Raw genomic sequence first — 13,780 nt, 5'->3', positions numbered from 1 at the left:
ACATAATCTGAAAGTCCTGTAATTGGTGAAGAGTTAAATACATAGGAATTCTATGGGATGCTGTAAAGCCATTTAAAACGTTTAATGGAGTCACGTCACGATGCAGGAGATGGCTTGTCATATAATGTTAAGAATGAACCCTGAAAGTCAAATACAAGGCCTATCACGATTATAAACATAAAACAGGTGGACACATTCACATACATGGAATGGAAAGTTTGATAATGTTAATATAGTTGGTTAATTTAGATGGTAAAAATCGGAGTCCTTTCCCCCCTTTGTTTCTTATTCTTCTTACGCTATTGACACTCTACTCAACAAAGAGGTTTCCCTCAACTCCATTCGACCTTTGATGTATCTGGAGGCTTTGGCAGAATCCTCAAATTGGATATCAAATGTTTCACTGCATATGTTTCCATCTCTGCCTTCATGGCACAGGCTTCTGAGGCTTAAGCATAATTAAAAAGCCCAGGACTTTACACACCCCAAATCCTCAAGCAGCGGCAAGACAGGATTCAGGCTAAGATGAAAGAGTCCTGGGCCTCTCCTGCAGGAACTCGGGGCCTTTCATGTTCCTCAGTCACCATCACCACCCCCACCCTCCTCCACAGAAACCCAAGGGAAAAAATCCTGATAGATTTAAAATCTCTTTTAAAAAAAATTCAAGTCAATTACAACAATAAAATATTTGCATTGTTTATACAAAGAAAAAGTGGGCCTCAAAGACCTTGAGTCTTTACTTCTGGCCTATGCAAAACCTCTACAGCTGCGTTGGCCAGAAGTATGGAAACAATTATATATGATGGGTACCAGCGAACAAGGCTTAAATACTTCAACATTCTAGGAAGGCCTGTTTATAGCTGATTAACAAAGATAATCCTGTATAAACTAACTCCTCTTTTAGAAATCAATGAAAAGATGCTGATTAACTAGCAAATACACAAGTGCAACTATTTATTTTTGCTCTCCATGGCCCCATATGCAGCTTGCATCTGCTCCCAGAAGTGTTTCTTGCAGCTACCTTTACTATCATCACTTTCTTTCATTCTTTTGGCACAACAGTGAAATCCACAGATTATGGTAAAAATGGGCTTCAATGTACGGTTTATAGTATATGTTTCATGAACTGGAAACCCAATCTTGAGCAGTTTCCCTTCTTATTCAATACTCCTCACAAATAAGAGCACAAGTCTGTGGAACAAGGCAGTGAAGAACTGAACTTGTAATCTGGCTTGTGCAATGTGTAGAGGGAGGTAAACGGAACTACTGTGGGAGGTAAATGGAACTCCTTCCTTTGCAAAGCAAAGAAAACATTTTTTAACTTCTAAGGAGCACACAAGCCCAATGAAACAGGAAGGAAATCAGATTAACGATTGTGATGGCTAATCTTGGTTGCCAACTTGATTGGATGAAAAGATGCCTAGAAAGCTGGTAAAGCACACTTCTGGATGTGTCTGCAAAGGTCCTTCCAGAGGCAGTTGGCATATGGGTTAGTGGACTGTGTGGGGAGACCTGTCCTGGAGATGAGATGCACCATCCAATCGACTGGGGTCCCAGATGAAACAAAGGAGCAGGAGAGGAAGTGTGCTGTGTGCAGGCTCCATCCTTCTTTGGCAGGTGCATTTTGTGGCTGCATCTTCCATGGGCAGCAGACTACATCAGACTCCAGATTCTTCAGCCTTAGAATGGGGAGTAGTGCCACCAGCTCTCCAGGGGGCTTCCAGCCTTCAGCCTCCAGCTGATGCTGCTTCACTCATTCTTCTTATTCTGAGGCTTCCAGCCTCTGAGACTCAGCAGCTACTAGTTTCCCAGCTCTTCAACCTACAGCCAGCCATCATGGGACTATTCAGCCTCTGATCATGTAGGCCAATCTGATAAAGCCCCTTCTATAATCATATATATGCTCTTGGCTCTGTTACCCTGAAGAACCCTGACAAACACAATGATCAAGCAAAGTGATTTTAGACCTGGTATTACAGGTGGCCAGCTTTCAATGTAAGATTTCCAGAACTTTTATTTTATCTTTAAATTCATTTATTTTTTAGTACTAACCCAGGGCCTGTTTACCATTGAGCCACATCTCCAACTCTTTTTATTTTGAGACAGGGTCTCATAAGTTGCTGAGGGCCTCTCTCACTTGCTGAGGCTAGCCTCAAACTTGTAATCCTCCTGCATTAGCCCCCCAAGCTGCTGGGATTACAGGTGTGCACCACTGCACCTGGCCCCAGAGCTTTTAATTTTATCTAAGTGTCATATTTACTCCTATATGCCCCCACAGAAATATTCAATTGTGTGCCTCTGGGATGGAGGAGTGGGTGAGATATCCCAGGATCCAGTGCCTCTGAGCTGAAGTGGCATGGCATTGTAGATGTGGTCCTGAAGCCAAGGACACATGCTGGATATTTCCACCCTGAGTCAGAGAAGGTCCAGGTCAGCACCTAAGCCCAACATGTTGGTCAACCACTAAAGATGGGCACCTCATTTGCACCAACTCTCCCCTAGGCCAACTCTTACAGTTCACCTGGACTGAGGAGTTTCCCAGGATGCAGGACTTTCAGTAGTAAAAATAGAACAGTCTGGGAAAAATCTACCTTTGAGGCTTGTTGGCAATTTTTAAAAAAATATTTAGGTGTAGATGGACACAACACAATGCCTTTATTTTTATGCGGTGCTGAGGATCAAACCCAGATCCTGCCCGTGCTAGGCGAGCGCTCTACCACTGAGCCACAATCCTAGCCCCTTGCTGGCATTTTTAATGACAAGGTCTACAGGCAGAGAAGAGGCAGAGGTGAATACAGCTTTTAGCTACACTTGCCTTACCAGTGGTGATCTGAACAAGAAGAAGAAGCAAGCAAACGAAGGGCTGGTTGGAGGTGTTCGCAGTGACCTACCAGACAGAGTCCTGAATACCCACTTTCCTCGCTTTCCCTCCTGGTCAGCTCTGGGGATCCAGCCAAGGAGCCAAGGCATTCCTTTGTAAGAACTTTCCTTGTGAGAGGGCTGGGTGCTTAGCCCATTGAAACTGATGGTTATGCAAAAATGCTTATTTTTATTAAAAAAAAAACAATGGAAACCTGTGATTCTACTTGTTTGAACTCTATAATTACCACATTTTAAAAAACATTCTTCAAACTTGGGGCGGAATACATCAAAATACTAGCAGTTATGGTATTTAAAGAGTAGTTGATTTGTTTTAGTTTCACTATTGTCTGGGAGATTTTTGTTTTGTTTTGTCAATGTGGTTAGGATGCTTTAATAAGGAAAAAAATTGCAAAACCAACAATAACACTAAGAGGTTGGGCGCCTCAGTTTGACAAAAGATGAGTCTTAGGGGGGGAATAACATGTAAAAATTCAAAAACTACCAGCTCTCAATTTTTAATAACAATTAGGTAAAAAGCTTGATTTTAATTTACAGACAATCTTAAAAAACTCATCCCAGATCCAAGTATTTATGAGAGATGGCATTAGGTGATTTGGATCACAAGCATCTTTTTTTTCCTTTTATAAAAGGCAGAGATAAGGAAAGAATTTTTATTTTTATTTTTTAACTCTTCAAAGTGCTTTCCTGAACACGTCCTTATTCTCACACTCCTCCACGGGGAAGGGATGAAAGGGACCACAATTGCTACTAAGGAAACTTTGATGCTGTGAGTCCTGGACCCTGGACTTCCAAACTTCCACCTAGAGCTCCTTCAGAAAGAGGCTCCATTCTTTCAAACCAACATGTACTTACTGATTTTCACAACTAAATGTTTATTGCTACCAAAAGCCTCTGGAAACTGAGTTGGCTGAGTATGAGACATGGTTCCTATCTCCAGTTCTGGAATAACCTCGTCTGTTTGTCCAACTCTGCTGACATCTCTCATTTTTCACTTTGGTTCTATGGACAAAGATGTATATAAAGGTATTATTCACTCTCTAACTACACTGGGCCTGTATTTCCACCCAGCAAAATGGGAAGATATTGTATACTAGCTGTCCCCCTTGGACATGGCCCCACTCTTCCCTAGTGTCCTCACATACCACAGAGTATGTGGCAGTTACCATTTATTCAACATCTGTGCTTTTGTTTTTCTTAGAAGAGAAAAATATTTTTTTGTACCCACATCTCTGTCATGGGTTAAAAAAAAAAAAGAAGGAAGATCAATAGGTCTCGATCCAACTCTGTTCATTTATTTTATTTCCTTCCTGGACCTGAAGGCCATGAGTGTCACTTCCATCTGAAATGCAAGGGAAGCCGCCTTTCATCTGAGTTGGCTAAGAATGCATGCTTGCTTAGGTATGCAGTGTGCTTGTTTATTTGTTTGCTTGTTTAATCAACTCATGGGAAATAAAACAAATATTTATGGATAACCTAGGGACAAAGCCACCAGAGAAGAGATATGAGAAGAAGTGACCTTTGTCTTTCTCAGGCTGCAGATTTTTAAAAAAGAAAAAAAATACTTTTCTAAACAGTAGACACTCAGAAGAAAAAAGGAAACTTTGCTTGTTCATTCTTGAAATGTTTCTTAGAAAAAGGACCAAGAAAAGTCACTTTCTATTAAACACTTAGAAAAACCTAGTCATTTTCACAACTCAAACTATAAACATTCCAGGTTCTAGATAGACATAAAACAGCAGTTTATTCATGGATTTAACTCTCTCACCAAGAAAACCTCTCCCTGGCATAGACCTAAGGAGCAGGAGCAGATGAGGATGAGTCAGGGTGTACGCCTCTGAGGGGTCACTGTTTCCAAGGCAGGTAGAGAGCACCCAATAGTGTTGACACAGAGGAGGATTCTGCACACCCACCTAGAGAGACTCCATGCCCACTAAACTTGGATTTTCACTTCAAACAAGTTAAGGATTGCCATCAGATACTCAAAGGTAAAAAAAAAAAAAAAAAAAAAAAAAAAAAAAAAAAAAAGGACATGCATGATTTTTAACAAGAGCCTATACAGCTTGGATAAAGGGGTTTGGGACAAGATTGCACATAAATGCATTTTGATATATTTTAATTGTTACCAGTATTAAAACATAAGATTGAAGATAAACCATGGCAGGTCTGCTTACAGATCTAAACTTTACCTATCTTTTTTTGTTGTTGTTAAATGAAACAAAATACAACATACATTACTGACAGAGAACACAAACGTTTTCTCCTTACGCTCTGAGAATACTCCTCCACTTATTAGGAAAATTACAGAAAGTGCTTCAGGAGGTAGCCTCTGTCTCTCTGTGTACACAGGAAAGCAAATTGTGCTTTTCTGAGAAGCCTGAATTTTTGTTGTTGAGCTTTTAGTCGAAAGATTTATGCTTATATTTTGGCCCATTTACAATACATCATAATACTTTGCAGACAAAGTTATGCTCTTTCCCCCATGATCTAGTGACCTTAATCTCTAACATTTTGTGGTTTCCTGTTTGGGGAAATGATTGAACAGCAGCCTAAGCTATTCCAGGCTGCATGGCATTCCCAGTTGGCCTCTATCTGTCTTACTTTTGAATGTTCTCCTGTTCCCTAATCAAAAAAAGAATTTTTTTTAAAAAAAGCAACTTTCCCTACAGATGCTAAATCAATGAAACTCCTACAACACAGTCCTCCACACTTCCTCTGCTGACTGCTTTACTTATCATTCTTCTATTACAAACTCCAATGGAGCCAGGAGACTTTTCTGCTTGAAGCAATTAGCATGACCCACCGGTGCCTTTCCTCTGAACAGAAGAGAATTGATTTCACTAATATTCCGCTTCACAAATGATAATTCTCCAGGGTTTCCCAAAAGCTCACTGGCAAAAGAACTTTAAATCAGCTGAATAGAACATTTCAGCAACGTTCCTGACTGAAGGCAGAATTTTGACCCTTCCTTGGACAAGGTCTTCCTTGCCCAAGACTCAAACCTTTGACCTTCCTTCTTCTGGTGATTTGGCAGGGATTTGCAAATGTAGTACTCAGGAAGCCTGAGTCCCCAGGGCTGTTTGGAGAAGACTGCAGTAGAAAAAATTATGCAACGACTGCATAAAACAGTAGTTACTTCTGCAACCAAGGTGTTCTTAAAGTGAGATATTTTACTTCCAAGTTTAAGCAAAAGGGAAGATAAGGCAAGAGGGAAAATGACAGAGAATAAATAACCTCAATGTACCTGCCACCTCCCTACCAGGTGGTTGTGCCAACTTGTATGAAGAAAAATGGAATACATAATAAGTTTGATTGGGTGTCCAGGAATGATACAAATAATGTCTTTTAGCCAAAAGAATTATGGCTACTTTCATTTTTTTTTTTTTTGGTACCAGGGATTGAACTCAGGGGTGCTTATCCACCGAGCCACATCCCAGCCATTTTTATACTTTTTATTTTGAGACAGGGTCTCTTTAAGTTGCCTAGGGCCTCACCCAGTTCCTGAGGCTGGCTTTGAACTTGTGATCTTTCTGCCTCAGCCTCCCAAGCTGCTGGGATTAGAGGCATGCACCACCATACAAGGCTTATTGCTGCTTTCTTGGAACTTAATGCTAAAAAAATTGTAGCTGTTTTTAGAGAGAACGAGAAGCCAACTTGAAAAGGATCCAGAAAGCAAGCACTCTAATCTAGGGATCTTTGAAAGAAAAGTTCAACTACCTGGAACAGCACACTTAAAATGACTTTTAATAATGACCCAGGGTAATATTTTCTCTTTAGTTTGAATATAATAGTCTTGGAGGCCCCACTCCAGGGGGTCTCTAACTTTCTTCATGTTTCAAGGTCTATTCTCATAGCTTCTATCCCTCTGATCCCCTCAGTTCTTAAGCATCTCCTCTGACCATCATCAATAACTGGATTATAATGAATTGACAGTACCCCTCCCCCCTACACCAGGCAAACCTCTTCAGGAGAGTATTGTTCTCCTGGTCAATCAGAGGTCAGCTTCAAGGTCACACTCAAGGATCATCTCCAAAGACTATAGTGTACTTGCCACAATGTTATCACCGCACTAAAAGGCTGGGAGGAACCAATTTATGTGTCTTTTCACATCATTAAGTGTTCTCAATTAACAAGCATACATTTGCACACAACCCAATCACCACGAATAACCCTATAGAGCAAGGAACAAAAATGTTCTACTGTATACAATCTAGAGTTCCAATCTATACTGTTTGATACAGTGGCTAGTGAGTACTTAAAATGTGTCCAGTCTGAATTAAGATGTGTTATAAATCTAAGATAAACTGATTTGAAGAACTAGTACAAAGTAAGGAATATCAAATACTCCAATAATTTCTTTGTATTGCTTGCAAATTGACGTAATAATATTTTATGTATATAGAATTTAAGGACAATATTAAAAATATTAAATCTTAAAAATATTAAGTATTAAAATTGGTTGTACCTGCTGCTTTTATAATTTTAATAAGCCTCCTAGAAATTTCAAAGTCAGGCATGGTGGTGCATGCCTGTAATTTCAGTGGCTCAGGAGGCTGAGGCATAAGGTTTGTGAGTTCAAAGCCAGCCTCGGCAATTAAGTGAGGCCCTAGGCAACTCAGAGAGATCCTGTCTCTAAACAAAGTATTAAAAAGGGCTGGGGATATGGCTCAATGTTAAAGCACTCCTAGGTTCAATCCTGGTACCAAAAAAAAAAAAAAACATGAAAATTATATATGTGGCTTGCAATATATTTTTGTTGGACAGCCCTGGTATACCTTGGGTTTGGTATATCCTAGAAAGAATCAGTCTCTTTGTCAACAGTGCCCAAAAGAGAGAGGTAACTTTCAAGGACAATCACTCTTAGCAGAGCAGTCTGCAGGTCTTGCAGCTGGATTAATGCAACTAGAAAACATGTCATTGTAGAGGAGCAGGAGATGCTCCTGTATCGTCTGTCATTACAGGGAAGTAGCCAGGAGCTTTGGGAAATGCTCTTCCCCCTCACCCTTACCCTCGCCAGCAACTCCCCTTGCCAGCTGTCTGCTCTTGTATCACTATCACCATCCCTCAATTTCAAAATATAATAGCAATGCTAGAAATTGAGTGGATTCCCCAAAGATTATTGGAGGGGAGGACAGGAATAATGGCATGGATGCCTCTTTCCAACTAGAGTTACTCTCAGCACTAGCAAAGACCAGAGGGCCTTGCTGCAGGAGAACTGCTAAACAACTTGCAAAAGTACATGTAGAAGCTCTCGAAAGGAACAGGGACAGTGGCAGGCGAAGCCCAGAGTGTTCAGTGAGCAGCACATTCGTCAAGGTGCATTCAGTCCACTGTATATCTGGCCTGTGGCATTCCCTTCTCCCATAATGTATTTTCTTTCCAGCTTGAGAAAATACTAGCTGTTTGTGCATGAAGATTACTTTATCTTCCTCTTACAAGAGCACCTGAGAGTGACAGCATGGAGGCACTCATCCAAAGAGCTAGATAAAGCTACACCCAAGAGTCTAATTCCCATCTGTTGTTATCAATCCCAAGACCCCCAGGCAGGTGGGTAGCAGAATTAATGAAAGGTTTCCAATCAGGTCGATTTCATAAAAGAAGGCAGGTATCTGGTTGTAAAGCTTACTTTTCCTCACCAAACTGAAAAGAGAGAGAAGACTAACTGCTGCTGTGCTCTTTATGTTTTTATCTACACAGGAAAACCTGGTATCAAGTCAGTTGTGATTCTCCTCCCCATTCTCTCAATGACTCTATTCATCAAAGCTTCCCCATTAACTTGCAATTAGGTTTTTTGGTTGTTTGTTTTTTTCCTTCCCAAAACACAACAACTCCCCCCTGTTTGGAGAATAAAGCATCCTTTTCCCATTTTTTTTCTAGTGAATGTCAAATAGGCACAAATGGATGGCACAAATCACTGTAACAATTATGGGGACTCTCAGGAGTCTGCAGAAACAGACTGAATACACTCAGTGACAAGTGTGCTGGGGGCGGGGGCAGGGAAATCAAGACAGAGAGGTGAGGGATACCTACCTAGAGAGCTTTCTGAATGCTTCATTGAAGCTTCCAGCTTTTGTTCAGTTATGTGTCACTCAGCAATCCTGTGCAGTTGTGTTGACTGCTCCCCAACAAGACTTGGGAACAATAATCATAACAACAGCAGCAACAATAATTATAATAATAAGCAAATAGATAGCACAATCACCTCTTGGAAGGGGTGTGGTGGGACAATTTCTACATTATAGACCAGTCATATCCAAAGATGAGATACTAGGAAGAGCCTAGAAGTCGTAATTGTGGCTCCCTTAGGCAATTAACTATAGAATGCTGTTTTCTCTTTTTGACAAAGAGATCAGGGCCCATTGCCATGGAATAAGTCATTCATTCTCAGATAGAAGAAGAGGAAACTATCATGAAAAGAACACGGGACTTGGAATCAGACTAGGAGGCAAATGGTTTTAAATGATGATGGTGATGACAATGACTAGGGGCAGGGAGAAGCCTGGCTTTGCATTCTGATTGTCCCTTCTGACTTGTGACCCTCTAACATAAATAGACTAAATCAGCATCCCAGGCCCAATACATACAATAAACATGAGTAAAGTTTGAGTAAAATTTGTTATTTCCTCTTTTCAAAAAATTTTAAGCTAGAATTTTACTTTATCCTTCCATACCCCCACAGATGGTGGTGGGCCCACACTGCTTTGAGACCACTGATTCCCAGTGGTCTAGACCTTTAGAACATTCCTGTGTTCTTTTTGCATCTGATCCAGTTAAACTATGACACAATGAAAAAAGGCCCAGTACAGACTACACTGTGGTGACATTTATTGCATAATAAATTCTACTAAATGTATCCAGGGAGGAACGGTCCCTCCAAACCTTTCCCAATTTTTATATTTTCAATGTGAAGTCAACTGATGGAACTGCCCGTGTTTCAAGACAGTTGGATTTCATAGCAAGTGGATTTAAATTTGTATTTCTTAGCTTATTGATTTTTAGTTCTCTGGAATCTCAAAAACAAATAGTATTGTCATTTATTATCTCTCTCTCTCTCCAGACCATCCCCACTCACCCTGCCATATTTGTATGACTCCAGATTAAATTCTACTTTTCCTGCTGTCATAAATCACAGCATACTTTTTAATGTTTTGAGCAGGAGTACTTCAAACAACAAAATAAAGCCCTTGAAATTATAATGGTGTTTTACCAAGCAAAACAATGTGAAACAAAATAAGTTGTGGGGTAGAACATCTTATAGAATGGCTTAATGAAAGAAGAGAAAATAAAAATATGCACTGGCTTTCATTTTCAATGTTCCTCAGTATAAATCTGAAAAAACAAACAGGAAATCAAACTCCTTCGAAATTTATGGATCTTCTCTTTTTTCTCTATTAATTAAAAGGCTTAATTTTTAAAAAATTTAAAGCCTAGAAGAAGTATGCTTCATAAAAAATAATTAACACTACTGTTGTACTTGGGTTATAACAAAAATAAATAAGAACTCAACAAGGACCTCTACAGTATAAACTGTTTTTCAAATGTACACTATTTTTATTTGCCTGTGAAGCAGCAGCTACTTATCAACAGGCTAAAATGACATAAAACAAATGTCCAGGTTGAGCTTCCTTGTTCTCAACCATGCTTCATTGGGCACAACTTTCTCCTCCCAGAAGTTTCCCATGGAACAGTACTGGCATTGCCCCCAAGGTCTTCACAGGGCTTGGAGAAGAAGTGTAAGCAAAAGTTCAGGGTCAGTAAAGTCAGACTCTTCCTTTGTGGCTGGGGAGAAGCATGGGTCCAACTAACAGTTGAAGAATTAGGCTCATTTAAGTGTTAAATTATTCTTAGAATGCTAGGCATTTATCAAATTTGGCTTTCTGGCCACTGGTACATTAACGTTTTACCATCAGAAGATGTTCATAAGGAAAATGCCACAAGCAATTAGAATGACTGCTAAAATGAGTTGAAATTACTAGAAATATCTGCCTTTCAAACTTCTAAGGCATAGCCATTAATCAAGAAGTGCCCATTCCGAAATGAAGATCTTTTGATAGCCTCGGCTGAGTAAATAAAACTCTAATGACCTGGGTGTTAAGATTTCAGTCTGGTAGTGAAGCTGAGGAACATTAAGATCCTGAATTCTGAACATGCAATTAGGTGGAATTTAATGAGCTGTAGAATGATAAGTGACAGGGAAATGTAACTTTATATTTACAATTTCCTGACTACATGAACTTTTAAACACAGCATACTGAGCCCTATCCCAGGGCCACTGAACCTTTGAAAGCATAAGCATGTGTCAGTAAGAATTAGCATTTGGTGATGGTACCCTCGAAAACTGCAGTAGCTTTCCAGACAACTCTGTAATAGGAGTGACATCAAATCCAAGAGCACTGCATGGCTTTGAATCCAAATGGCCTTTTGGTATATAGCCATGGCTCTTATTTGTTGAAATAATGGTTTCAAACAGGAAATACACAACAACAACAACAACACACACACACACACACACACACAGAATCATGAACACATAGTCTTTGAAAATAAATTCCATATATTTTTAGGAAATCAAGAACCATGACCAGAAAAAATGGAAGTTGAAAACACGTTCTGCATCTTAAAAAAAAGAAGAATAAGAAGAACAATAAGACTCTTTTATCACAAAGGACTAAGGGACCAGGGGACCTTACAAAGAGAAATTTCAAAGCCAATAGCTCTTAAGAGTATGGACTGTGTTTTCAAGATTATTAAGATGCTCTTTCCATCCACCACCAAATTTTACTACTTTAAAAATCAAGATATATTCTTATGAAGAACAGAAGAGCATACTTATACTTGATTATTTTAAATGCTAATAAAAAGAGGAAGGAGCATAATATAGAAATAAAAGCAATAGTGATTAAGGAGGTGAATTATGTGCACTTATTATGATTGAATATATTTACTGCAAAGACAGCTTATTGTAGAAATAGACAGGCATTTTATTTATTTCAATTAGCTCTGTCTTTTCTTTCCCTCTTTTCCTCCCTTCTTCATTCTTTTCTTCCAATTTCACTGTACAGTGCAATATGCTACTTGCTATCCTAGGCAATTCAATCATCACCTTTGGTGGAAAGGGCCCGAATTATGTGTCTTTAACACTCCCTAGGTGCTTCTACTGCAAAAGGAGCCAGGAGAACCACAACTGTGGTGAAGTACATTTTCAGTATGACAAGAAAAGGAAGCAAAAGGAAGGAAATCGTATTAAGCAATGTCAATTCTCTGTCAAGGCTTTTATCACTTTATTACAATGCCAAGTCTTCCATTTATTAAAGATTATTGAGTGTCTTCAATGTACCAGGTTCTGTGCTAGTCCATTGATACAGAGTGGTGAACAAGACAGGTAAGATAGATGCCCTTGAAATGTTTATGCTTAAGATACATATAATTTGTGGGATTAGAAAATAAAAGGGAGACTGGGGTTGTGGCTCAGTGGTAGAGCACTCGCTTAGCACATGTGAGGCCTTGGGTTCAATCCTCTGTACCACATAAAAATAAATAAAATAAAATTATTGTGTCCAACTACAACTAAAATAAATAAATAAATAAATATTTTTTTAAAAAATAAAAGAAAAAGGAAACTTCAAGTTCCAAGTAGTTTGATTTCTGATACTGAATGCACTTCAACCCAGCCACCAAGGAGATGTAAAAATATACCATGGGCCAGGTCCATCATGTGGGCATGCCCACCACTAAGCATGAAGAGGCAGACTCAAAAGATTATTTAAGCCCAGAATGGTGACACATGCCTGTAATTCCAGTGGCTCAGGAGGCTGAGACAGGAAGATCTCGAGATCAAAGCCAGCCTCAGCAACACAGAGGTGTTAAGCAACTCAGGGAGATCCTGTCTCTAAATAAAATACAAAATAGGGATAGGGATGTGGTTCAGTGGTTAAATGCCCCTAAATTCAATCCCTGATACTACTACTACTACTACTAATAATAATAATAATAATAAAGTTATTTGAGCCATCTGCTATTTTGGATGATGTCATTGTTTTCTATCAGTGAGGAAAAGTGGCAGGATCTGTGAGAGCAGCTCAGTTTCTTTGTCCCTGTCCCCATGCTCACAATTTTTTGTAGGATATTGAGAGATGCTCAGGGCATTGCTATATATTAGCAGTCCAAATGCTCACAAGAGACCTATGCAATCTCTGTAGATAATCACAACTTGCCTCCTTTAAATTTTTATTATGTATATTTGATGCAGGGAAAAAATGTATTGTAGCCTATCTGTAAGTTTGGAAGCATAATAATGAAGACTGCAAATGTACCACCACTTTAAAAATGGCCTGCTACTAACAGCACTGAACCCACCTAGTGTACTTCTTCCCTGTCCCCATGCCAATTGCCACACAGAGGTGACCACTGCCTTAATTTTAGAATTCCCTTCCTTGTGCAAAAACTTTTTAACATAAACAAATGCACCTCATAATGGTATATTACGTATGTGCTAGTTTCCATGCATACTTGTGCTTGTATTCTTTTGGGACATGCTTTGTTCACTCCAGACTATATTTCTAAGAATCTTTGTGTTGTTGCATCTAGTTATAGTTTATTAATTTTCACTGATGAAAACTGAGAGCTAAAACTGTCAAACTCCCAGGAGTAAACTCAGAACTAAATCCTTGTTACCTTGGGTTCAGCACTGGTTTCTTAGGTATGACACCAAAATCATAAGCAATGAATGAAAACACAGACAGATAAGACACCATCTGAAAACGAAAAGACAACCCAGAGAAAGAGGAAAAATATCTGCAAATCGCATGTCTGATAAGGGACTTGAATTTGAAACATGTAAACACAACTCAAGAGTTAAAAGATAAATAACCCAATTAATAAAGGGGCAAAGGATATAAAG

At 39.3% G+C, this 13,780-nt stretch overlaps 1 protein-coding gene across 1 annotated transcript in view; it reads right to left on the bottom strand.

Annotated features, from left to right (window-relative positions):
• CPVL (carboxypeptidase vitellogenic like) overlaps positions 1–13,780 on the bottom strand; it is a gene marked incomplete at both ends in the record, with an annotated part of 126,950 nt that overhangs the window by 30,684 nt on the left and 82,486 nt on the right. The window lies entirely within an intron of this gene.

The sequence above is a fragment of the Spermophilus citellus genome (assembly GCF_964194105.1).
Source record: "Spermophilus citellus genome assembly, chromosome: 3".
In the NCBI taxonomy this organism is placed as follows: domain Eukaryota; kingdom Metazoa; phylum Chordata; class Mammalia; order Rodentia; family Sciuridae; genus Spermophilus; species Spermophilus citellus.
The sequence above is the reverse complement of the archived record's forward strand: the minus strand, read 5'-3'. Positions and strand labels throughout refer to the sequence as shown.